We start from the raw sequence: 24,632 nt of genomic DNA, 5'->3' as shown, positions 1-24,632 counted from the left end.
GCACGGTACCTTTAAGATGGCTCCTCAGAAGGAGCCAATGACAACAATGCATGTTCCGTCTCCCTTGGCCAAGGCCGACCTGAAGTAACCCAGGTTTTTATTATTTTAGCAGGCAGTACATGGAGGAATGCAAGCAAAGCAAAGCAAATATGCTCTAAACATCTCTGTTACACTCCACTTCTGGCATCAGCAACAGGATGTGTGGCCATGTCTCCACTCAGAACCCCATCGAAACTACTCTGGTGAGGGGAGAGAGAGCATCCTTGGCTGAGTTAACCCCCAAGTGTCTGGATCGTCGGATAATCACATTCACACATTGACGTGTACACAAACACACACACATAACAAAGCTGGCATGGGATCAGACTTCATATGTGATGAATACCCTTGCATGAGAAATTAAGACTTGCATTAGCTCCCCGAAGTAATGCTTAGGCTTTAGCTTAGCAAGGTTTTGTGGCTGGTTCGAACTATATATATTTGATATTTTATTGTCCTAATTCGATACCCATTCATAAATGTTGAACACATTCTAGGAATATACAGCATTATATACATGCAAACAGATTATATATATATTTATTATCTCTTTGCATATACAGTGAGGCAAAAAAGTATTTAGTCAGCCACCAATTGTGCAAGTTCTCCACTTAAAAAGATGAGAGAGGCCTGTAATTTTCATCATAGGTACACTTCAACTATGACAGACAAAATGAGAAGAAAAAAATCCAGAAAATCACATTGTAGGATTCTTGGAACTCCCTCTCCCGCATCTGGGCCAATTGTCATCAACTGACACTAATTAGCCTAATGCAACGGACAAAAAATATTACTAGAAAATATTCATATTCATGAAATCACAAGTGAAATATATTGAAACACAGCTTAGCCTTTTGTTAATCACCCTGTCATCTCAGATTTTGAAATTATGCTTTACAGCCAAAGCAAGACAAGCATTTGTGTAAGTTTATCGATAGCCTAGCATAGCATTATGCCTAGCTAGCAGCAGGCAGCTTGGTCAAGAAAATCAGAAAAGCAATAAAATGTAATCGTTTACCTTTGATGAGCTTCGGATGATTTCACTCACGAGACTCCCAGTTAGACAGCAAATGTTCATTTTCTCCCATAAAGATTATTTTTTAAAGCCGAAACACCTCTGTTTGTACTTCACATTTGGTTGAGAAATCCACTGGAAACTGCGGTCACGACAACGCCAAATTAGATCCATAATATCGACAGAAACATGGAAAACGTTTTTTTTTATAATCAATCCTCAAGGTGTTTTTCAAATATCTATTCGATAATATATCAACCGGGTCAGGTGGCTTCTTAGTAGGAAAGAGAGAAACAATGGCCACATTTGTCTTTTACGCAGAAAACACTCTGAGAGCCTCCAGCTGACCACTGACGCAATGTTGTCGTTCAGCCTAATTTTTCAAAATAAAAGCCTGAAACTATGTATTGTGACACTAGACACATTAGGGAAGCCATAGAAAAGGGAATCTGGTTGATATCTCATTCACTGCTCAATAGGGACGCATAGGAACGCAGAGCTTTCTAAATAAGAGTCCCTTCCTGATTGGATTTTTCTCAGGCTTTCGCCTGCAATATCAGTTCTGTTATACTCACAGACAATATTTTTACAGTTTTGGAAACTTTAGAGTGTTTTCTACCCTAAACTGTCAATTATATGCATATTCTAGCATCTTGTCCTGACAAAATAGCCCGTTTACTTAGGGAACGTTATTTTTCAAAAAATGAAAATAGTACCCCCTAATTTCAAGAGGTATGGGCCTGGAGTGGCAAAGAGGAGTGTGACAAAATCCCACCTGAGATGTGTGCAAACCTGGTGGCCAACTACAAGAAACATCTGTCCTCTGTGATTGCCAACAAGGGTTTTGCCACCAAGTACTTAATCATGTTTTGCAGAGGGGTCAAATACTTAATTCCCTCATTAAAATGCAAATCCTTTTTTGACATTTTTGACATGCGTTTTTCTGAATTATTTTGTTGTTATTCTGTCTCTCACTGTTCAAATAAACCTACCATTAAAATTATAGACTGATAATTTCTTTGTCCATAGGAAAACGTACAAAATCAGCAGGGGATCAAATACTTTTTTCCCTCACTGTATATCTCTCTGGTCACCTCCAAAACCAATTCTTCCTTTGCCCTTTTCCTTTGCCCTCTCCTTCCAGTTCTCTGCTGCCAATGACTGGAACGAACTACAAAAATCTCTGAAACTGGAAACACATCTCCCTCACTAGCTTTAAGCACCAGCTGTCAAAGCAGCTCACAGATTACTGCACCTGTACATAGCCCATCTATAATTTAGCCCAAACAACTACCTCTTCCCCTACTGTATTTATTTATTTATTTTGCACCCCATTATCTCCACTTTGCACATTCTTCCACTGCAAATCTACCATTCCAGTATTTTAATGGCTATATTGTATTTACTTCGCCACCATGGCCTTTTTTTTGCCTTTACCTCCCTTATCTCACCTCATTTGCTCACATTGTATATAGACTTATTTTTCTACTGTATTATTGACTGTATGTTTGTTTTACTCCATTTATAACTTGCCAAACTGCTTTGCTTTATCTTGGCCAGGTCGCAATTGTAAATGAGAACTTGTTCTCAACTTGCCTACCTGGTTAAATAAAGGTGAAAAAAAATAAAAAATAAAACATGTTCTTAGCTTTATCCTGTGAAAACAGACACGTAAAAAGATTCTGGGGATGAGCATCTTCAGTATGTAACCATAGTTCCTCTTTAGTGCGTTTAACTACATGTCATAGGTAAAAGCCTTGGGGAGAGATTTTTTGCAATTCCAGGTCTGGAAGGTTAAAACCACCCTCAGACTTAGGAAAATATATTTGCCCATATAAAGTCTGTTATGACTGAATATACTTTTTAAAATGAATGCCTTAGATGGGGTAATTGGTATGATCAAACATTTATACAAACGTTTGGGAATAGGTTTATTCTACCTGCATGAGATATGGGAAGAGTATATCACTTAATTAAAGCTGCTTTCATATTGATGAGTAATGGAATAAAGTTATACACTGCTCAAAAAAAAGGGAACACTAAAATAACACATCCTAGATCTGAATTAATGAAATATTCTTATTAAATACTTTTTTCTTTACATAGTTGAATGTGCTGACAACAAAATCACACAAAAATTATCAATGGAAATCAAATTTATCAACCCATGGAGGTCTGGATTTGGAGTCACACTCAAAATTAAAGTGGAAAACCACACTACAGGCTGATCCAACTGTAATGTCCTTAAAACAAGTCAAAATGAGGCTCAGTAGTGTGTGTGGCCTCCACGTGCTTGTATGACCTCCCTACAACGCCTGGTCATGCTCCTGATGAGGTGATGGATGGTCTCCTGAGGGATCTCCTCCCAGACCTGGACTAAAGCATCTGCCAACTCCTGGACAGTCTGTGGTGCAACGTGACGTTGGTGGATGGAGCGAGACATGATGTCCCAGATGTGCTCATTTGGATTCAGGTCTGGGGAACAGGCTTTCATCTGTGAAGAGCACAAATGTGCCAAACTTGGTGTTCTCTGGCAAATGCCAAACGTCCTGCACGGTGTTGGGCTGTAAGCACAACCCCCACCTGTGGACGTCGGGGCATCATACCACCGTCATGGAGTCTGTTTCTGACCATTTGAGCAGACACATGCACATTTGTGGCCTGCTGGAGGTCATGCTGGCAGTGCTACTCCTGCTCCTCCTTGCACAAATGCGGAGATAGCGGTCCTGCTGCTGGGTTGTTGCCCTCCTACGGCCTCCTCCACGTCTCCTGATGTACTGGCCTGTCTCCTGGTAGCTTCTCCATGCTCTGGACACTACGCTGACAGACACAGCAAACCTTCTTGCCACAGCTCGCATTGATGTGCCATCCTGGATGAGCTGCACTACCTGAGCCACTTGTGTGGGTTGTAGACTCACGTCTCATGCTACTCCTAGAGTGAAAACACCGCCAGCATTCAAAAGTGACCAAAACATCAGCCAGGAAGCATAGGAACTGAGAAGTGGTCTGTGGTCACCACCTGCAGAACCACTCCTTTATTGGGGGTGTCTTGCTAATTGCCTATAATTTCCACCTGTTGTCTATTCCATTTGCACACCAGCATGTGAAATGTATTGTCAGTGTTGCTTCCTAAGTGGACAGTTTGATTTCACAGAAGTGGGATTGACTTGGAGTTACATTGTGTTGTTTAAGGGTTCCCTTTATTTTTTTGAGTAGTGTATGTCATTAAGCATCCTAAGTATTTAATATTTTTTGTGGATTTTAAGTAGATCGTGAGACATCCTTTTTGTTTTTACTCTTCCACCGCCCCTCTCTTTCGGAGGACAACTACCTTTTTGTTTTTTTAATAGCTTTTCTGCTACATATACATTTTACATACATACTTATTTTTATATAAAGCAGTCACATAAAAATAATGCATTACCAAACATAAGCTCTTTAATCCCACCCCTCAGCTACTCTCAGCCCATCCCACCTATCACCATAGACCACCCTCGATTGGTTTCCATGTGCCATATATTTTAAAATGGTGCTGTGATGTTTTACATAATTCGTAGATATACTTTTTTCTTGTTGCCATTATTTCATTTTTTTCCAAGTAAATTTTATATCCTGAGATTTTAGAGTATTCTGAAAACATTTGTATGAAAGGGGGTGTCACGTCTACTCCCGCTCACCTGCTCTGGCGCTCAATGTCGCCGGTCTACTAACCACCGGTCCTGGCAAACCATCATTATCCACACCTGGCAACCATCATTTCGCATACCTGCGCCCCATCATGAGGCACACCCAGACTTCCCCTTTATCACCCATTAGGTAGTATTGTTTCCTGTTTTTATATTTAGATGCTACTCCTGTTTTTGTATTCATGCCATGTTCGTTCCTATTAAACGCACCGACTGCACCTGCTTCCTGACTCCCTGCGTCTCTGTCACAGAATACTACCTCACAGAAAGGAACTATGACATCGGTGATCGGGAGCTCCTAGCGGTGAAGTTGGCATTTAAGAAGTGAGTGGAGACACTGGCTGAAGGGCCCCACAGACCTGTTTCTCATCCTCACCGACCATCAGAACCTGGGAGTACATACCGACAGCGTGGTGGCTGAACCCGCGCCAAGCAAGATTCAATTTCACCCTGTCATTACGCTGACGTTCGCCGAACATCAAAGCCAATGCCCTGTCCCATCTCCACGATTCCTGAGTACTACCCTCCCGAATCGTTGCCCCTTGTTCCAGCAGGTCTTCCGGCACTATGGCCTTCCGGAGGACATGGTCTCAGACCATGGTCCCCAATTCACATTGTGAGTATGGAAAGCCTTCATGGAGAAGCTGGGTGTCACGGTCAGCCTCACATCCGGGTCCCGGCCTCAGTCCAATGGGCAGGTGGAGAGGACCAACCAGGAGCTGGAGAGGTTCCTGAGGAGTCACTGTCAGGTCCAGCAGGGGGAGTGGGCCCGGTTCCTTCCCTTGGCAGAGTGTGCTCAGAACTCACTTTTTCACTCCTCCACCGGGCTGTCTCCCTTCCAGTGTGTCTTGGGGTATCACCCGACCCTGGTCCCGTGGACCCCGAGCCAGACCGAAGCCCCTGCGGTGGACGAGTGGTTCTGGCACACCGAGGAAGTTTGGAATGCTGCCTCCAATAGGAGCAGGCAGATTACGGCTCTACCAAGAACCTCCCGGTCCGCCTACCCTGCTCGTAGCGGAGCAGGGTAGGGGCCATTTGTGGGGCCATTCAAAGTCCTCCGGAGGGTCAATGAGGTAACATACTGATTACAGCTTCCCACTGACTACCGCTCCCCTGGCTGATGGCGTCTCCCCCACGACACCCCTCCACCTCCCCTGGACATCGAGGGAATCCCCTCCGATGCTGTTAGATACCTCCTGGACTCCCTGCTTCGTGGGGGTCGGCTCCAGTACCTGGTGGAATTGGAGGAGTACGGAAGTCGACATCTGAGATTTCCACCTTTGCCGACTGGCCCATTCCCCTGGCCAGTGTCATCCTGCGTCTGGAGCCGCACGTCCGGGGGGTACTGTCATGTCTACTCCCGCTCCGGTGCTCGACATAGCCGGTCTACTAACCACCAACCCTAGCAACCCATCATTACGCACACCTGGCAACCATCATTAACAGTGGTGTAAAGTACTTAAGTAAAAATACTTTAAAACAGTACTTAAGTTGTTTTTTGTTTTTTCTATTCTGTTCTTTACTTTACTATTGATATTTTTCCTACTTTTACTTCACTACATTCCTAATGAAAATAATGGATTTTTTTACTTCATGCATTTTCCCTGACAACCAAAAGTACTTGGTCATCCCTATTGCCTCAGATCTGGTGGCTTCACTAAACACAAATGCTTAATTTCAAAATTATTAGTGTGAATACAAATTTAAAAAACAAAATTGTGCAGTCTGGTTTGCTTACTATAAGTTATTTGAAATGATTTATACTTTTACTTTTGGTACTTAAGTATATTTTAGCAATTCCATTTACTTTTGATACGTAAGTATATTTAATACCAAATACTTTTAGACTTTTACTCAAGTAGTATTTTACTGGGTGACTTTCACTTTTAACTCAGTCATTTTCATTTTCATTTCCTGTTGTGCCTATAGGTTCCCAAGCGGGAACTACACCCCCCCGTTCAACTCAAACAGTGGTGCAGGGATTGCAAAAATATTCTTAGAAATATTTAACCTCCACACATTAACAAGTCCAATACCTCAAATGAAAGATAAAAACCTTGTTCATCTACCCAGCGTGTCAGATTTTAAAATGTTTTACAGCGAAAACACAGCATATATTTATGTTAGACCACCAACAAAACAAAGAAAAAACGTAGCCATTTTGTCCAACAAAAGATAAAATGACAAAAGCAGGATTAAAAGAAAAATCATTCACTAACATTTTGAAAATCTTCATCAGATTACAGTAATATGACATGTTACACAGTACATTTATGTTTTGTTCGATAATATGCATTTTATATCCATAAATCTCGGTTTACATTGACGCCATGTTCAGAAAATTCTCCAAAATGTCCGGAGAAATTATAGAAAGCTACGCCAGATAACAGAAATACTCATCATAAACTTTGACTAAAGATACATGTTCTACATATAGTTAGAAAGATACACTGGTTCTTAATGCAACCGCTGTGTCACATTTTTTTTTTACGTTACGGAATTAGTTTACTATGCAATAATCTGAGACGGCGCTCAGACGTAACAATATTTCTCCGCTATGTTGGAGTCAAAAGAAATACAAAATTACAACATAAATATTCCCTTACCTTTGATGGTCTTCGATCAGAATGTAGTGGAAGGAGTCATACTTACACAATACATTGTTTGGTTTCATAATGTTCAATTCTAGTGTCCATGTAGTAGCATATGCTACCACTTTCAGCTCAAATGTCCAAAAAAATGACTTCTGGTCCAGAATATTTGCGCATCAAAACTTCCAAATTACATATTACAGGTCGACGAAACTGGTCAAACTAAGTGCAGAATCAAGCTTCAGGATATTATAAACGTACAAAACGAATGGCATTCCAACCGGACAATCTTAGTTCATCTGGGGCTGACTGGAACAAAGGAAGCTCTCTTTCCCAAGCGCGCGTTTCACGCACATGAAAATCTTTGCGACACTTAGAACTACTCACCCCACAGGGTCAAAGTTCACAGCATATGCACCATTCAATGTTCTACTGAATGAGAACATCTAGTGGAAGACATAGGAAGTATTTCCAGATCCATAACTGGTTGGGAAGGGAGGGGGCGATGATGTCAAAGTTGCCCCAACTTTCAGGATTCCAAAACTAGTTTGGAAGATTGCCTGCCCTGTGAGTTCTGTTATACTCACAGACATAATTTAAACGGTTTTAGAAGTTTCAGAGTGTTTTCTATCCAATAATAATAATAATAATATGCATATATTAGCAATTTAGGACAGATTTTTATGCAGTTCACTATGGGCACGCAATTCATCCAAAGGGGAAATACCGCCCCCTATCCTTAACAAGTTTTAAGGTATCTTTACTTTTACTCAAGTATAACAATTGGGTACTTTTTCCACAAATGATCATTAAACACATCTGCACCCCATCACGAGGCACACCTGGACTTCATCACTCCCTGATTACTTCCCCTTCATCTAGCACTCCGTTGTATCACCCATTAGGTAGTATTGTTTCCTGGATTCATGTTTAGATGCTAATCCTTTTTTCCCCCATTTTAATTTCTATTAAACTCACCGACTGCACCTGCTTCCTGACCTCCTGCGTCTCTGTTACAGGGGGCATTGAGTTTTCAATATTGGTCAGGTATATCATGTCTGCAAACAAGTTTAGTTTGTATCCATGTTCACCAATCCTTACTGCAAGCAGTTCAACTGCCAGGATGCAAACAGACTTTGAAGCATTAAGTTTACCTTGTAAACATGTGTGTGAGATATTTTCACTTTGTGAGATTGTATTTATACACACACACAAAAAATCCTGTCTTAATGTGTATTTAATCATTTCTCTACTTGCCTATCGATATGTTCATTTTTGTATTGTGCAGGGCTCATTTGCAAAAGAGACTTTAATCTCAATATGACTTCCCTGTTTGAAAAAAGGTAAATAGGGGAGATTCACACTTGATATCCAGCAGGCAGAAATCCTCTGCAGGTCTGAATTCACCAAATACTCCTGGCTGTAGAGCTGTGTGTGTAGGTCTGAATTCACCAGATACTCCTGGCTGTGTACAGCTTTTGTATTGTTGTCCAGTTTGTCCTTGGGCTTTAGGTCTTGGTGGGCCCAGATAGCATTGCTATGGCAACCACGGGTGGAGCCTCACTCTAGCGACTTGAGCGGAGAGGAGGCTGTTGAGAGACAGGTTTTTTCTTTCTCTCCTTTCAAATGACCACCTCACAGACATACACCACCAACTAAAACTGTAGTTTTTCATAGAAAGGTCAAGGGCTCGATTCAATCCATAGTGCCGACGATATTCTTTGTAGCGTGGTTGAAATGTAAAGGTAATTTCTGATTTAGAAGACATGCACCATTTACCGTGAATGCAGTTTCATTCAGTAGTCTAATACTCTACAGTATTTCCACAGACCGGTAGTAGTGGTCACTTTCTGATCCAGTGAACTGATTATACTGCAGGTAAATGGTGTCCATATTAGGAACTCCCTCCCTTATGGAAAATCAAAGCTTGATGAGTTTGATTTGAATCAGCTGTATAGGGCCAAAAAAAACCTTGGGTTCACCAAGACCAAGTTTGGGAAACACTGATTTACTCTAATGAACTGTCCGGGAGCAGCTTCCCCACATGAAATCAATGGGTAGAACAGGCCAGTGGTTGTCTATGTAATGACCACCCAGAAACAGCAGAGAAGGAGAATTAACGCTGAGTATTGAGCTAATGGAGTGATTCTTTCTCGAAAGCAGGACCATTGGAAAATGGTTCTGATGTGCCATTTTCTTTTGAAAGAGTTGTAGGATGAATTTTGAGGCTCTTGCCCTGTGTGTGATCAAATCACAGAATGCATGTTCTTTAAAACAATGGAACATATCGACAGGGCAGAACTAAAGATGGAGGCAGGGCAGTTCCACTGAGCTAGTTGTCACACTTGAAACAAATTAAGTGTTACAGATTTTATTACTAAGCAAAACAGTTATAGGCTGCGGGAGTTGTCATTAAACAACAGGTAAAAATCTAAAATCCTACATGATTAAAGCATTAAAATCGCTAGTAAACCAAGCAGTGACATCTGCTATTTTCGACACGAGGAGACAGTGCCAGTGTGGTGCCCTCCCTGAAAGCCAAGAGGATACATCTGCACATTGACTGACTGTCGAGACACGTTGGGCTGATTACCCTTGGATACTCCTCAAAGGTCAGTTTGTCAACTGTATTCCGCCAATCTCTGATTCCTCTACTGCCTTTCTGTGCTGTGTGGTGGAAGCCAGAGGTCGGTCTCTGCGCGGTGGCATGGCATCTAGATGCACTGGGCTTGCTAGCCCAGGATACCCCAGCTAGGTGGACACAGTGAATGACCATTCTACTGGGCTCAATGTGCAGTAGAGCACGGCAAGGCGCCGGGCGCGTTATGAAACGCGCTGACGTTCTAACTAAGGCAGCAAGGCCGGGCTTGGTTTCTGACTACAGCTGAACACCTTGATGTTACAGCAGCTTTTATCTTTCAGAGGGGTCTGATTGTGTTACCATTTGACTCCTACTGAGACATGCTTATAAAACTTTCTCATCTACAGGGTTTAGTCTGGCTAAAAACTGTTTGTTGTATCAGATGACTGTTTGGATTATTTTTTTAAATCAAAGTGTAGAGATTTTGGGAAGCAACAAATCAAGGTGCTTCATTATTCTTTCTGCTTTTGGTGTCATGAAACATTCACCCAAACCCAGGCCCATTGGCAATGGATGAACTTCCCACTCCAAATGATTTAAACACTAGATCAGGCTTTGGACTGATGCATATTAATGTGAGGAGTCTGATGCTGAAAATGGACATGATAAAAGTCTGGGTTCACACTATTGACTCAGATGTCTTAAAATTCTGTCCGAGACCTGGCCTAAGAAATCTGTTGTAAATCTGTCTATAGGCTTGGATGGTTATGTTTATTGACGTGACCGACGAAGTAAGGGTGGAGGTATAGCCATTTATATTAAAGACAGATATGTGGTTACTGAACTAAGGTCTTTATCTAAACCAAAACAGTCTTAGTTTTTAGCATTGCAGTTATCGAATGCTGTGAACTTAGATTTAAAAGGATGTTATAGACCTCCGTCTGCAAAAGTAGAATCCCTGGATTCTCTGAATTAACTGATGTGTGGTTGGGGGAAATTAAATGGTGCTTATGGGCGATTTAAACTGGAACTGGGTATCTCCAGACGACGAGGACCTAAGAGGATTGAGCAATACCACGCATTTTAATGAAATTATAAATGCAGTCACACAATTCAATCCAAAATACATCTCTAAGGCAACACTTATTGATATTTTAACTAACAATCTGCATAAATACTCGGTCATTGGTATTTTCCCTAATGATTATAAGTGATCATTGCGCAGTTGCTTGCATTAGAGACACTAAAATCCCCAAAGTGCTTGTCTGTTCCTAAGGCTAGAACTGAGATGGGGAAACAATATTCATCCTGGAACAGGCTTCAAAAGATATTTAAGATAGGGGAGTTGGTGTCCTTGCCTGTTTTTAAGACTCTGATCGATGACACTGTTTGTGATAGCTGCAGTTTTCTTTAAGTTGTGAAACTTTGTATTTTGTATTGTATTGTAATATTGTATGTACACACTGCTATTTCACTGTTCACTTTCTTGCTAGGTTGCCCTAGCATTAGAGGTGTTTAGCCTCAATGGGTCTTACCTGGTTAAATAAAGGTGAAATACAACAACAGAAAGTAAAAACATCATATCATTGTACCTTAAAGGTGACAGGCAAAAGTCTCCACATAAACCATAACACTAAATAGTAATGCTCATTTAGGCTTCATTAATAAAGCCTTGTCTATCACTACATTTTGGCTGTCATTTCTACGTTTTGGTGAGGATGTCATTTTCTGACCATAGAATACAAAGATGATGACATTTGTGGGTAAAAAATTAAAATATTTGGCTTACTGCAAGCAACACAAGCTAGAGGCATGTGTAATTTCCTGGATGAAAAATTGTCAATTATCATTCATATCCAGAAAATGAGAGTTCGCTAGCCATAGCCAGTCAGTGAATTCCCAATCAATGTGATGAGGTTGCCATTTAAACAGCTAAGATTAGCTAGCTAACCACCAGAAATGGTTGGATGACAACACATGCATAATGAATGTTAGCTGGCTCTTTAGCTAACTAATAAACATAGAATAAATATTGTCAAGGCTGTCCCCCCACTCTGCCCAAAGTGGGTGAAAACGTGCTTTGGTGATGACACTTCCTTATGTTAAAAAAATACATTTTTATCAAGACAAATATGATTCTTCATGTTCTGAATTGTTGAGCGGGGTCTTTCTTTAAAGTATTAACATTTTACTCAAAAAGTTGATTTTTTTTAACCTAATACATCCAATAATATTCCATGAGTTCTGTTGACAGAGTGGTCAACAGAACTCACTGAACTCATGGATGAATGCTTTGGTGGTCGTCGTCTTCCCAGTTTTTTCCACAAGTCTCAAAAAGCTAAACAAGCATTACATGAGCTGAATTAAGATCGTCAAAGGTTAGTGATTCATTTTATCTAAATTTCAGCTTTTTGTGACACCTCTCTTTGGATGGAAAATGGCTGAATGCTTTCTGTGACTAGTTGCTGACCTAACATAATGATATGTTCTGCTTTCGCCGAAAAGCCTTTTTGAAATCGGACACTGTGGTTGGATTAACAGGAAGTGTATCTTTAAAATGGTGTAAAATACTTGTATTGTTGAGGAATTTTAATTATGAGATTTCTGTTGTTTTGAATTTGGCGCCCTTCAATTTCACTGGCTGTTGGCGAGGTTGGACGCTAGCGTCCCGAACGATCCCAGAGAGGTTAATATGAACAGCGTATCTATCTCACCTCTATATGGTTTTATGACCTCCGGATTTGAGAAGAAAGATGATGAGTTCAATAGTAAGCTTGTCCGGTAACCTTAATACTCACACAGCATCCAGCCTAGCTGACGCAATGCTATTTTCCTGATTTGTGATCACTTTCTTTCTCTGGCCTCCATCGACTTAGTCACCCTTATTTTGACCTACAAGGGTAAAAATTCCAATAAGTTTTGAATGGATTATGATAGAGACATGAGGTTTATCAACCTTGGTTTTCTTAGAGGAGTATCTACACAAGTAACATATTATTTTACCGATTTGTGAAAAGATGCGTTTTGATTGGATTCTCTATAATTAGCTAGCTAAATATCTAGCAAGCTAGACAGCATTTAGCTAAATAGCTAACCAAAATGTGACTAACTACCACATAAAAATAAAATAAAAATAGCACTTAAATAATTCAGCTTTGGTGTTTCTGATCAAATATAGTTAGTCCCTTTTGCCGAATGGGTAGCTAGCTAGAAAAAGTTAACTAACCCAAGTTTGGATTATAGCCACGATGATCCATGATCTCACTTTGAAAATAATTGTCTGAATTACAAAAAAATTGTCTCAACCACTTTGGCACTGTCCGTAAATAAATATCACTGTAAACAGTAGTGTCGTTTCAAGGGATTTATAATGATACACTAGATTGATGGAGAACAGCTTCTTTCTCTTCTTATTCTGCCTCACTGTGAAGCGCAAGTGAAAAGTGAAAACAACTCGACTGGAATAGCTCCACATGGCAAAGTGACGTTTTCAATGATTATCACGGAAGTCGTGTACAGAAGCAATCTTTCCCCGTTGAAAGCAATTGAGCCAAGCCTGAATTTAATAACTTTCATAACTGTATTATAGCTCCAAACCAAATGTTGTGAATGCTATATATTCATATCCACTCAAGCTTAAACATTGTCATATATTGCTCAACAGGAGAGTTCCTCAATGAGATTGACACCTTATGCTCATTTCGTGACGATGGCTCACTGCTCTTCGTACTTGGTGACTTCAACCTCGTCTGTCTTCAATTTATTTATTTATAACTCTCTCTTACCCCTCCTCGTCTCTTTGATCTCACCCTTTCCCAATCCACTTCAACTCACAAGTCAGGCAATATGCTTGACCTCATCTTTACTAGAGGCTGCTCGCCTACTAATCTCACTACAAACCTTGTCTAGGTCTCTGATCACTACTTTTGTTTCCTTTTCTGTCTCCCTTTCCTTCAACCCTAACCACTCAGCCCCAACCCAGCTGGTCATGCGTCGTCACAATCTTCGCTCTCTACCACTCCTCTCTCCTCTTCTACTATCCTATCATCTCTCCCTTCTCCTGAGTTCTTCTCCCTCCTGTCTCCTGATTCTGCCTCTTCGACCTTACTCTCCTCCATTTCTGCATCTTATGACTTGCACTGTCCCCTTTCCTCCCGGGCCGGCTCAGCCCTCCTGGCCCGTGGCCGAGTGACTCATTGCGAGCTTACAGAACAGGGCTGTGGGCAGCTGAGCAAAAATGAAGGAAAACTAAAGTTCGGGGAGGACATATTATCCTTCTACTCCCTCCTCTCTACCTTCTCTTCCACTGTATCTGCTACTAAAGTCACTTTTTACCATTCTAAATGTCAAGCTTCTGCATCTAACCCTAGGAAACTCCTTTCCACCTTCTCCTTCATCCTCTCAGCCCCCCTCCCTCTCAGAGGACAACTTAGGAAAACCACTTTGAAAAAAAGGTTGACTACATCTGCTACTCATTCACTCAGCCTATTGAGTCCACTGGTCTCACTCACACACAATTACCCTACGCCTTAACCTCTTTCTCCCCTCTCTCTCCAGATTACATCTTGCAACTAGTGAGGTCTGGCCGCCCGACAACCTGCCCGCTTGACCCCATCTCCCCCTCCCTTCTCCACACCATCTCTGGAGACCTCTCATTCCTCACTTCCCTCATCAACTCATCTCTCACCACTGGCTATGTCCCCTCTGACTTCAAAATGTCCTGAGTTGCTCCGCTCTTCAAGAAACCAACACTCAACTCATCTGACATCAAAAACTATAGACCTGTATGCCTTCTTTCTTTTCTTTCCAAAACCCTTGAGCGTGCTGTCTCTGATCAACTTTCTCGTTATCTTTCTCAGAATGACCTTCTTGACCCAAACCAGTCAGGCTTCAAGATGGGTCACTCAACCGAGACCGCTCTTCTCTGTGTCATGGAGGTTCCTACCTGGCAGGTCGCTCCTACCAGGTGACATGGAGAGGATCTGTGTCTGCACCCCATAGTCTCACTACTGGTGTCCCCCACGGCTCGGATCTAGGCTCTCTCCTTTTACTTAAAGTAAATAACATAATAAAAAAATCCACATACAAATCTGTCAGTTTAAACTAGAGATATCAGTTTTTTTGCATGTTGGACTTCTGCACCTGCAGTGGAAGGTGGCCGACCTATAGCAGTGTTTTTCACAACCAGGTCATCTGTGATAAAATCAGTATTAGATGTCCATCCATGTCTTAGGATGTCGGGAGATTACGTGGAAACCGGCCACTAGGGGCAACAGTGAGTGCTCTTACATTCAAGTAGGTTTTGGTTAAGGCTACAGTTTACTTAAGCATCTGCCTTTGGAGCAATTGGTTGCATGCTCAATTCCAGTGATAGGAAGTTGTTTTTGAGATCTTTGTTTAGTCTATCACAAACCTTAACCCTATCAATTCAGAGTTAATGCCTATACTTAACCTTAAACATTCAATGTAATGTTTGGAACAACTTCAGTGTTGAGCGAGTTTTGAAATCAGTGGAGTGAGTCAAAAAGTAAACACAGAAGGCTGTTTTATAAAACACCTGTCACCGGATAACATCTTCAAACTAAGGGCAACCCTGGCATCCATTACAGAGAGGGAGTGTCGTTCATCCATGTATACAGGTGAGTCTAGCTCCATTTTAAGATATTATAGCATTTCTAATTTAGTTCAAGCGTAATTTTAGCTAGCTATCTAACATTAGCTGTCTGGCTGGCTAGTTAATATTACGTGTATGGGCTGCATAGTAATACTAGTTAGCTTTAGCTACCTGCAGATCTATGCATGGTGGCAAGCTATGACAGTCAGTTTGTATTTCTAGTAGTATAGGTTGGGATTATGATTTATTTTTTAGCTAGCTAGCAAGCTACATGTACAAAAAAAAGACTCCACTATGCAAGTAACCATTTATCTGTTCCATTTACACCTTTCTGTATCCTGTGCATATGACAAATAAACGTTGTTTTTATTTGATAGTGTGTGTGTTTACCAGGGAACGTAATGTGAAGAACAACGTTACCTGCACCAAAATCAGATTAGGAAGATGTAGACAAAGAAGAGCTCTCCAGTAGGTGTACCAAAATATTCAAGGACCATTTTGTCAAAAGTGTATCAACTTTCAAAGCAGAATTACTTTCCCGTTGTTCCTCATCTGCAGTGTATGAAATATCATTTTCTAGCTCCGAGTCTCTACTTTTGTTCAATGTAAAAAAAATAAAAAAATAAACACCAATTAAATGTTATTATATAAGACCGAATCAAGTTGGTGTGTCACATTTGATAAAATAATAAAAAATGAAAACAATTTGCCACCTAAAGGGGTCCTAAAATTCAAAACCAAATAGCTAGAAATCCATGGTATGACCATCTTAAAACAATTCCAGATGTTAGCTTAGTAGAAAAAGGAAACCTTTTCCTGACACCTTTTAAGGTAAAATGTGTATATAGCTTTACATTAAGTTGCCCTTATACCCATGTAACTACAGTAATATGGTTCGGAAAGGAATAGGAACCTAGGGCTCCGGACAAACATTTTCCCCTGGTGGCCCTGGTGACACTAACATTTTCAGTTGGTGGCACCAGCTCATGAGTTGATCAGATCAAAATCATGATTTTAGCCACTTCTAAAATGTGTTTTGATTGATGTGACCCGCTAGAATTTGCAGCTCTCACCGATGCGACCGATACATTTTTTACTCGCACAGCAAAGTCGAACGTGTGGTTGTACTCTGGAGCCCTCCCTTACAAGGAAAATAGCAGCTATGTACACACAATGGTTATGGCTACTATCTTCAGACTAGGTCTAGTTGCAGACCTCAGACCTTCATCAGCAAAATATACGGCTCTGTGTGTGGGAGAGATGGAAAGAGGGGGGGACAGGGAAAGGAGAGGAGATTAAGATCGTCTTTCCATTTGATCTGCTCCGAAATTAAATTACCATCCCAGGTGTGAGGGAGACTGGGTGGGGGCTGAGATGGGCTGTGGAGTGTTGAGGCATCTACAACCCCCTTCCCCCTCTCTCCGTCCTCTGACCCGCTTATATCCCCAGAGAGGAGGCAGGCAAGAATGACGCCAATTCTACTCCCCAAAAACGAAGGGGGTAGAAGGGTGTGTGTCAGAGTGTTTGTCAGAGAGAGAAATAGAGAGAGAGATAGTGTGATGTGTGTGTGTGTGATGTGTGTGTGTGTGTGTGTGTGTCTGTGTGCGCGCGCAACAGGAGCCTCCATCCAATCCTGCACCCATAACCCCCACCCACCTCTTCCACCCTCCATCACTCCTAACTCCCTGATGGCTATCAGTTCTGTGATGACTGAACCAATTGGCTGGTGTAGAGGGGTAAGGGCCAGGGAGCCACAGCCAGACAGAATGATAGCGGATCAATAGGAGGCGATAGGCCTCTGAGGAAAACCCTGACCTTGGACCCACGCTAAACCCCATATTCACAGACACACACACACAAACTGATTGTAAGAACATTCATTTGATCCTGAACACTGGCAGTCCAGTCCATTCATTGTGCAACTGGAAGTATTTTCTATTGAATCTATTCCAGTGCATATCCAATGGTAGTGTGTCAGGGAAAGTGAATGATTCTAAGATGTATTCACTTTTAAAAGGAATTGCTCATTCTTAATCACGGCTTGTTTTCAACTGTAAATTTTTAAATGGTGTGTGTGTGTGTGTGTATGTGTGTGTGGTGCGGTGCATTAGTATAAGTCAGAATGGAAATATTTTCCAAGATCAAAATGCCCGTAAAATTGGGAGTTCTGGCAGCTAGTAGAGGTGGAATGATGTGTATTGGACCTGATGTATCTTAAACAAGAGAGGACAGAAAGTGTAGTTCCTCCTCTACTCTCTTCTGTTATCTGCTTATATTTTCAGGAGAGCACCAACCCACACATACAGACACACAGACACACACTCTCACTCTCTTTCTCTCTCTCTAACAGACGGGCCCACTCGGCCCCGCCAATGCTTTGTTCCCATGTCGAGCGCCCAGAGCAACTGTGTGCATCTGTGTCACAGAGACTGGACCTGCTGCCCCGGGCCGAGGGGGGAAGAACAGATGATGGGGGAGGGGTCGGGGGGTAGTAGAGTGTGTGTCTGTGAGTGAGAGAGAAAGAGAGAGATAGATAAACAAGGGGGTGAGGTGAGGAAGGGTGAGAGAGGTTGGAAAAGGGGAAAAACTGAGGAGCTGCTTTCTAGAGGTGTGTGGGGGGGGCACAGTGGAGAGGTGGAGTAGGAGAGTGGAGGGTGAATGATGGGAGAGGGGTAGAGGGGGGATAGTGAATTGAAGCCAAAGCCCAGCCGAGCTCAGAGCACACAGAACGAGCTTGCAGAAAGAGGGGCGGGGGAGAGAGGCAGAGAGAGAGAGAGAGACTGCTACGAGACTGTTAACATCGTTAAAAAAATAACACACTCAACATGAACTAGATTTTAACATCAAGAGATTACATCTCCTCATGTGCCATGCTTAAAACCTCAGCTTTTACTTCCACTGTGTAAGATAAAAGTTGTAAAATTAAAGACAAATGAGCTTGATTTTCAGTCAGCGGTAGGTGGAAAATGTAAATCATTGAACTTGTATTTCCAAAGGAAAACAAAACCTGGCTTTTGTGCTCGATTACAATTTTTTCTACATCTAAAACATTGATTCGCATGTATTAACATTGTGGAAACCACATTTGATGTGTGTTCATGACACAATAACAGAAATGTATTTTTTATTAATGTTATGAGAAAATAACAATAGCACACTGTACTATTTTGAGCGTACTGTTTAGTAAAACCATATAAGCACAGGTATCATCTAATGCGCAATCGCTCTTGATACCCACCATATGGAACATATGGAATCACAAGTGCAATATAGGAAAACACAGCTTAGCCTTTTGTTAATCCAACTGTCGTCTCAGATTTTGAAATTATGCTTTACAGCGAAAGCAATCCAAGCGTTTGTGTAAATTTATCGATAGCATTACATTATGTACACTAAGCATTAAGTAGCTAGGTCACGAAAATCAGAAAAGCAATCAAAAAAATTGTTTACCTTTGATGATCTTCGGATGTTTTCACTCATGAGACTCCCAGTTACACAACAAATGTTCCTTTTGTTCGATAAAGATTATTTTTATACCCAAAAAAACAATGTTTGTTTGTCGAGTTATGTTCAGAAATTCACAGGAGAGAGCGGTCACGACAACGCAGGCCTATATTCCAAATAATATCCATAATGACCACAGAAACATGTAAAAGTTTTTTATAATCAATCCTCAGGTTTAAAAATATATATATATATATATATTCGATAATATATCAACCGAGTGTGTAGGTTTTTCAATAACAGCGGGAGAAACAATGGCGGCTTTACTCAGTTGCGCAAAACTCACTCTGAGAGCCCCCACCTCTCCACTTACGCAATGTGATCCTTCATGCTCATTTTTCAAAATAAAAGCCTGAAACTATGTCTAAAGACTGTTGACACCTTAGGGAAGCCATAGAAAAAGGAATCTGGTTGATATCCCTTTAAATGGAGGATAGGCATGCATAGGAACAGAGGTTTCAAAATAAGAGGCACTTCCTGATTGGATTTTCCTCAGGCTTTCGCCTGCAATATCAGTTCTGTTATACTCACAGACAACATTTTACGATTTTGGAAGCTTTAGAGTGTTTTCTATCCTAATCTGACAATTACATGCATATTCTAGTTTCCGGAGCTGAGAAACAGGCAGTTTCAAATGGGTACGTTTTTTTGCCAAAAACTAAAATACTGCCCCCTACACGCAAAAGGTTAATCAACCATTCATAGAATCATCAAGAACTTCAAGGAGAGCGGTTCAATTGTTGTGGAGAAGGATTCAGGGCGCCCAAGAAAGTCCAGCAAGCGCCAGGACCGTCTCCTAAAGTTGATTCAGCTGCGGGATCGGGGCACCACCAGTACAGAGCTTGCTCAGGAATGGCAGCAGGCAGGTGTGAGTGCGTCTGCACGCACAGTGAGGCAAAAACTTTTGGAGGATGGCCTGGTGTCAAGAAGGACAGCAAAGAATCCCTTTCTTTCCAGGAACAACATTAGGGATAGACTGATATTCTGAAAAAGGTGCTGAGGACTGGGGTAAAGTCATTTTCTCTGATGAATGCCCTTTCCGATTGTTTGGGGCATCTGGAAAAAAGCTTGTCCGGAGAAGACAAGGTGAGCGCTACCATCAGTCCTGTGTCATGCCAACAGTAAAGCATCCTGAGACCATTCATGTGTGGGGTTGCTTCTCAGCCAAGGTAGTGGGCTCACTCACAATTTTGCCTAATAATACAGCCATGAATAAAGAATGGTACCAACACACACTCCGAGAGCAGCTTCACCCAACCATCCAGGAACAGTTTGGTGATGAACAATGCCTTATCCAGCATGATGGAGCACCTTGACATAAGGCAAACGTGATAACTAAGTGGCTCGGGGGACAACACTTCAATATTTTGGGTCCAGGGCCAGGAAACTCCCCAGACCTGAATCCCATTGAGAACTTGTGGTCAATCCTCAAGAGACGGGTGGACAAACAAAAACCCACAAATGCTGACAAACTCCAAGCATTGATTATGCAAGAATGGGCTGACATCAGTCAGGATGTGGCCCAGAAGTTATTTGACAGCATGTCAGGGCGGATTCCAGAGGTCTTGAAAAAGAAGGGTCAACACTGCAAATATTGACTCTGCATCAACTTCATGTAATTGTCAATAAAAGCCTTTGACACTTATGAAATGCTTGTAATTATACTTCAGTATTCCATAGTAACATCTGACAAAAATATCTAAAGCCACTGAAGCAGCAAACTTTGTGGAAAATAATATTTGTGTCATTCTCAAAACTTTTGGCCACGACTGTACTATTTAGGTCACAAGTATCAGAACGCGGCATCTGTAATAGTTCTGTGCAACCAGAGGGGGATAAAACTCCAAACCACCTTTACTCCACACACAGAGACGTGTACAAAGCTCTCCTTTGCCCCCCCCCCCCCTTTGGCAAATCTGACCATAGCTCTATCCTGCTGATGACTTCTTACAAGCTAAATCTAAATCAGGAAGTTCCAGTGACTCGCTCAATAAGGAAATGGTGAGATGATGCAGATGCTAAGCTACAGGACTGTGTTGCTAGCACAGACTGGAATATGTGCTGTGATTCTTACGGTGGCAGTGATTGAGGAGTACATCACATCAGTCACTGGCTTCATCAATAAGTGTATCGATGACGTCATCCCCACAACGACTGTAAGTACATAACCCAATCAGAAGCCATGGATTACAGGCAACATCCGCACTGAGCTATAGGCTAGAGCTGCCGATTTCAAGGAGTGGAACTCTTACCACGGAGGCTTATAAGAAATCCGGCTATGCCCTCTGACGAACCATCAATCAGACAAAGTGTCAATTCAGGACTAAGATTGAATCATACTACACTTGCTCCGACACTCGTCGGATGTGGCAGGGCTTGCAAACTATTACGGGCTACAAAGGGAAGCACAGCCACGAGCTACCCAGTGACACGAGCCTACCAGATGAGATTAATTACTTCTATGCTCACTTCGAGGCAAGCAGCACTGAAGTATGCATGAGCGCATCAGCTGTTCCAGATGACAGTGTGATCACGGTCTCCATAGCCGATATGAGTAAGACCTTTAAACAGGTCAACATGCACAAGGCCGCAGGACCAGACTGATTACCAGGACGTGTACTCTGAGCATGCGCTGACCAACTGGCAAGTGTCTTCTCTAACATTTTAAACCTTGCTTCAGGTCCCGAGCGACTGGCAGTAAGATTTGGGTCATTTTAGGCAAAAATTGAAAAAAAAGAGGTGGATCCTTACAGCTGCTACCCCCAAGACTCCTGAACAGCTCATCAAATGGCTACCCAGACTATTTGCATTGTCCCTATCCCACCCCCATTTTAACGCTGCTGCTGCTCTCTGTTTATTTTCCATGCATTGTCACTTTATCTCTACCTACATGTACCTACATGTTTGGGCTCACTTAGAAATGTCCTTGTTTTTGAAAGAAATGCTATTTTTTTGTCCATTGAAAAAACATCAAATTGATCAGAAATACAGTGTAGACATTGTTAATATTGTAAATGACTATCGTAGCTAGAAAAGGCAGATTTTTTATGGAATATCTACATAGGCGTACAGAGGCCCATTATCAGCAACCATCACTCCTGTGTTCCAATAGCACTTTGTGGTAGCTAATCCAAGTTTATAATTTAGAAAGGCTAGATGATCATTAGAAAACCCTTTTGAAATGATGTTAGAACAGCTGAAAACTGTTGTGCTGATTAAAAGGCTAGGCGTCCCGCTAGAGGGACACCTGTCGACAACATCCGATGAAATTGGAGGGCGTGCAATTCAAATAAATAATCGTATTAAACATTTATGAACATACAAGTATCTTATATTGGTTAAAAGCTTATATTCTTGTTTATCAAACTGCATTGTCCGATTAACAATAGGCTTTACTGCGAAAGAATACCATGCGATTGTTTGAGGACGGCGCCCCACATCAACATATTTTTCAACCAGCACAGGCTTCATAAAACACAAATAGCGATTTAAATAATAATTTACTTTTTGAAAATCTTCCTCTGTTTGCAATCCCATGGGGCCCAGCTACAACATGAATGGTCGTTTTGTTAGATAAAATCCTTCTTTAAATCCCAAAAAGTCTGTTTAGTTGGCGCCATCGATTGAACGAGTAATCCACTCGATCAACATGCAGACAAATTAATCCAAAAAGCTCCCTCTAAAATAAAATTAGCAAGTGCGCGTCCTCTTCCTCACGTGCCCACAGACTGATTTTTCACTGTGACTCTTTGTACCAAAACTCCAAATTCTTCCTCGTTTTGGAAGAAACAAGCCTGAAACCTTGAACAAAGACTGTGGACATCTAGTGGAAGCCATAGGAATCGCAATCTGGGATCTGGAATTGCATAGAACCCATAGCTTTCCATTATAAGAGCCTGGGACCTCAAAAAAATGTTGGTGGTTTTTCTTTGGATTTTCTCCTACCATATCAATTGTGTTATAGTCTCATACATTATTTTAACATTTCTACAAACTTCAAAGTGTTTTCTATCCAATTATACCAATTTATATGCATATCCTGGCTTCTGGGCCTGAGTAACAGGCAGTTTACTTTGGACACGTCAGTCAGGCGGAAATTCTGAAAAAAGGACCCTTAGCCTGAAGAAGTTTTAAAAAAGCAATAAAACTGGCCTTCTTAGACTAGTTGAGTATCTGGAGCATCAGCATTTGTGGGTTCGATTACAGGCTCTAAATGGCCAGAAACAAAGACCTTTCTTCTGAAACTCGTCAGTCTATTACTGTTCTGAGAAATTAACTGTCTCTAACCAGAATAGAAAAAGGAGTGGAAGGTGCACAACTGAGCAAGAGGACAAGTATATTAGAGTGTCTAATTTGAGAAACAATTTGTCTCACAAGTCCTCACCTAGCAGCTTCATTAAATAGTACCCGCAAATCACTAGTCTCAATGTCAACAGGGAAGAGACGACTCCTAGATGCTGGCCTTTTCTTCTTCTTCTTTTTTTAAATTGACTTTTTTTTTCCTTTTTGTGAAAACTTCCTTAACACTTTTTTTACTTCTTAATTATTAAAAAATATATATTGTTGGTTAAGGGCTTGTAAGTAAACATTTCACTGTGAGGTCTACAACTTTTGTCTTCGGCGCATGTGACAAATACAATTTGATTTGATTTAAATTTGCAATGACCTCATCTAGCCCCCCCGGTTCTTCTTCCTAAATCTAACTAGCTTCCATTCGATTATCATATTTCTGGATTAAATCAACATCACCAAAAATGATTGTGAAAAAGCTCTGTCTTTCCATTTTAACACTGACAAAAAAAATGAACTCCCAACAACCTCCTGTAATTTGTTTCTCCACATAGTCCTACTTCACGGATATTGTGCGTGTGTGTGTGTGTGTGTGTGTGTGTGTGTATGTGTATGTGTATGTGTACGTGTGTGTATGTGTATGTGTATGTGTATGTGTATGTGTGTGTGTGTGTGTGTGTGTGTGTGTGTGTGTGTGTGTGTGTGTGTGTGTGTGTGTGTGTGTGTGTGTGTGTGTGTGTGTGTGTGTGTGTGTGTGAGAGTGTGATAGCTGTTTGGACTCGCTCTTTCCTCAGATCTGGATGTACTCAGATGGACACCGTTTTAGTTTTTTGGTTAATCTTTTCTGGCACTCTGTGAATGGCCTCAGAATTTCCATTTTAAAAGGCTTATTTTCCTTTGGATTCTTCCTTGAAATGTTTGAACCGGTCTCAAGAGAGCCGAGTGCTGCTACCTCAGTGCTACCTTTGGTAAGACACTATGAAAGCAATTGTCAGGAGCAGAAAATGACAGTCCTTATTTACAATGCTTAATCCTTATTCCACAATACATGATAAATAATACATAATACAAAATGGTGTACACACAAACAACTGTTGTGGATGACCAGATATTAACACAATACATTTTCCTGTCCTTGCATACTACTTCTAATGAATGATATCACCATTGGCTGGTAATGATTTGTACAACTGAACTCTTAGTAAAACACTGAAAGTGTTGGTAATAGTGTTCAAACTCTGTCTGTGGGTCAATTCAACTGATCCACTTGACCTCAAAACACCCACATCCATGCCTTGTTACAGATTACAAA

General features: G+C 41.3%; 1 protein-coding gene and 1 long non-coding RNA gene across 3 annotated transcripts in view; one reads left to right on the top strand and one right to left on the bottom strand.

Annotated features, from left to right (window-relative positions):
- LOC109870890 (Krueppel-like factor 12) overlaps positions 1-24,632 on the bottom strand; it is a 157,877-nt gene that overhangs the window by 93,001 nt on the left and 40,244 nt on the right. The gene's annotated exons all lie outside the window — the stretch shown is intronic.
- Positions 9,368-14,994, top strand: LOC116357703 (uncharacterized). Its single transcript, XR_004205622.1, has 3 exons — positions 9,368-9,943; positions 14,470-14,696; positions 14,772-14,994. It is a non-coding gene; the product is annotated as an uncharacterized LOC116357703 (long non-coding RNA).

The sequence above is a fragment of the Oncorhynchus kisutch genome, linkage group LG26, assembly GCF_002021735.2.
Source record: "Oncorhynchus kisutch isolate 150728-3 linkage group LG26, Okis_V2, whole genome shotgun sequence".
In the NCBI taxonomy this organism is placed as follows: domain Eukaryota; kingdom Metazoa; phylum Chordata; class Actinopteri; order Salmoniformes; family Salmonidae; genus Oncorhynchus; species Oncorhynchus kisutch.
Note: the sequence above shows the minus strand (reverse complement) of the source record. Positions and strands in the feature narration are given on the sequence as shown.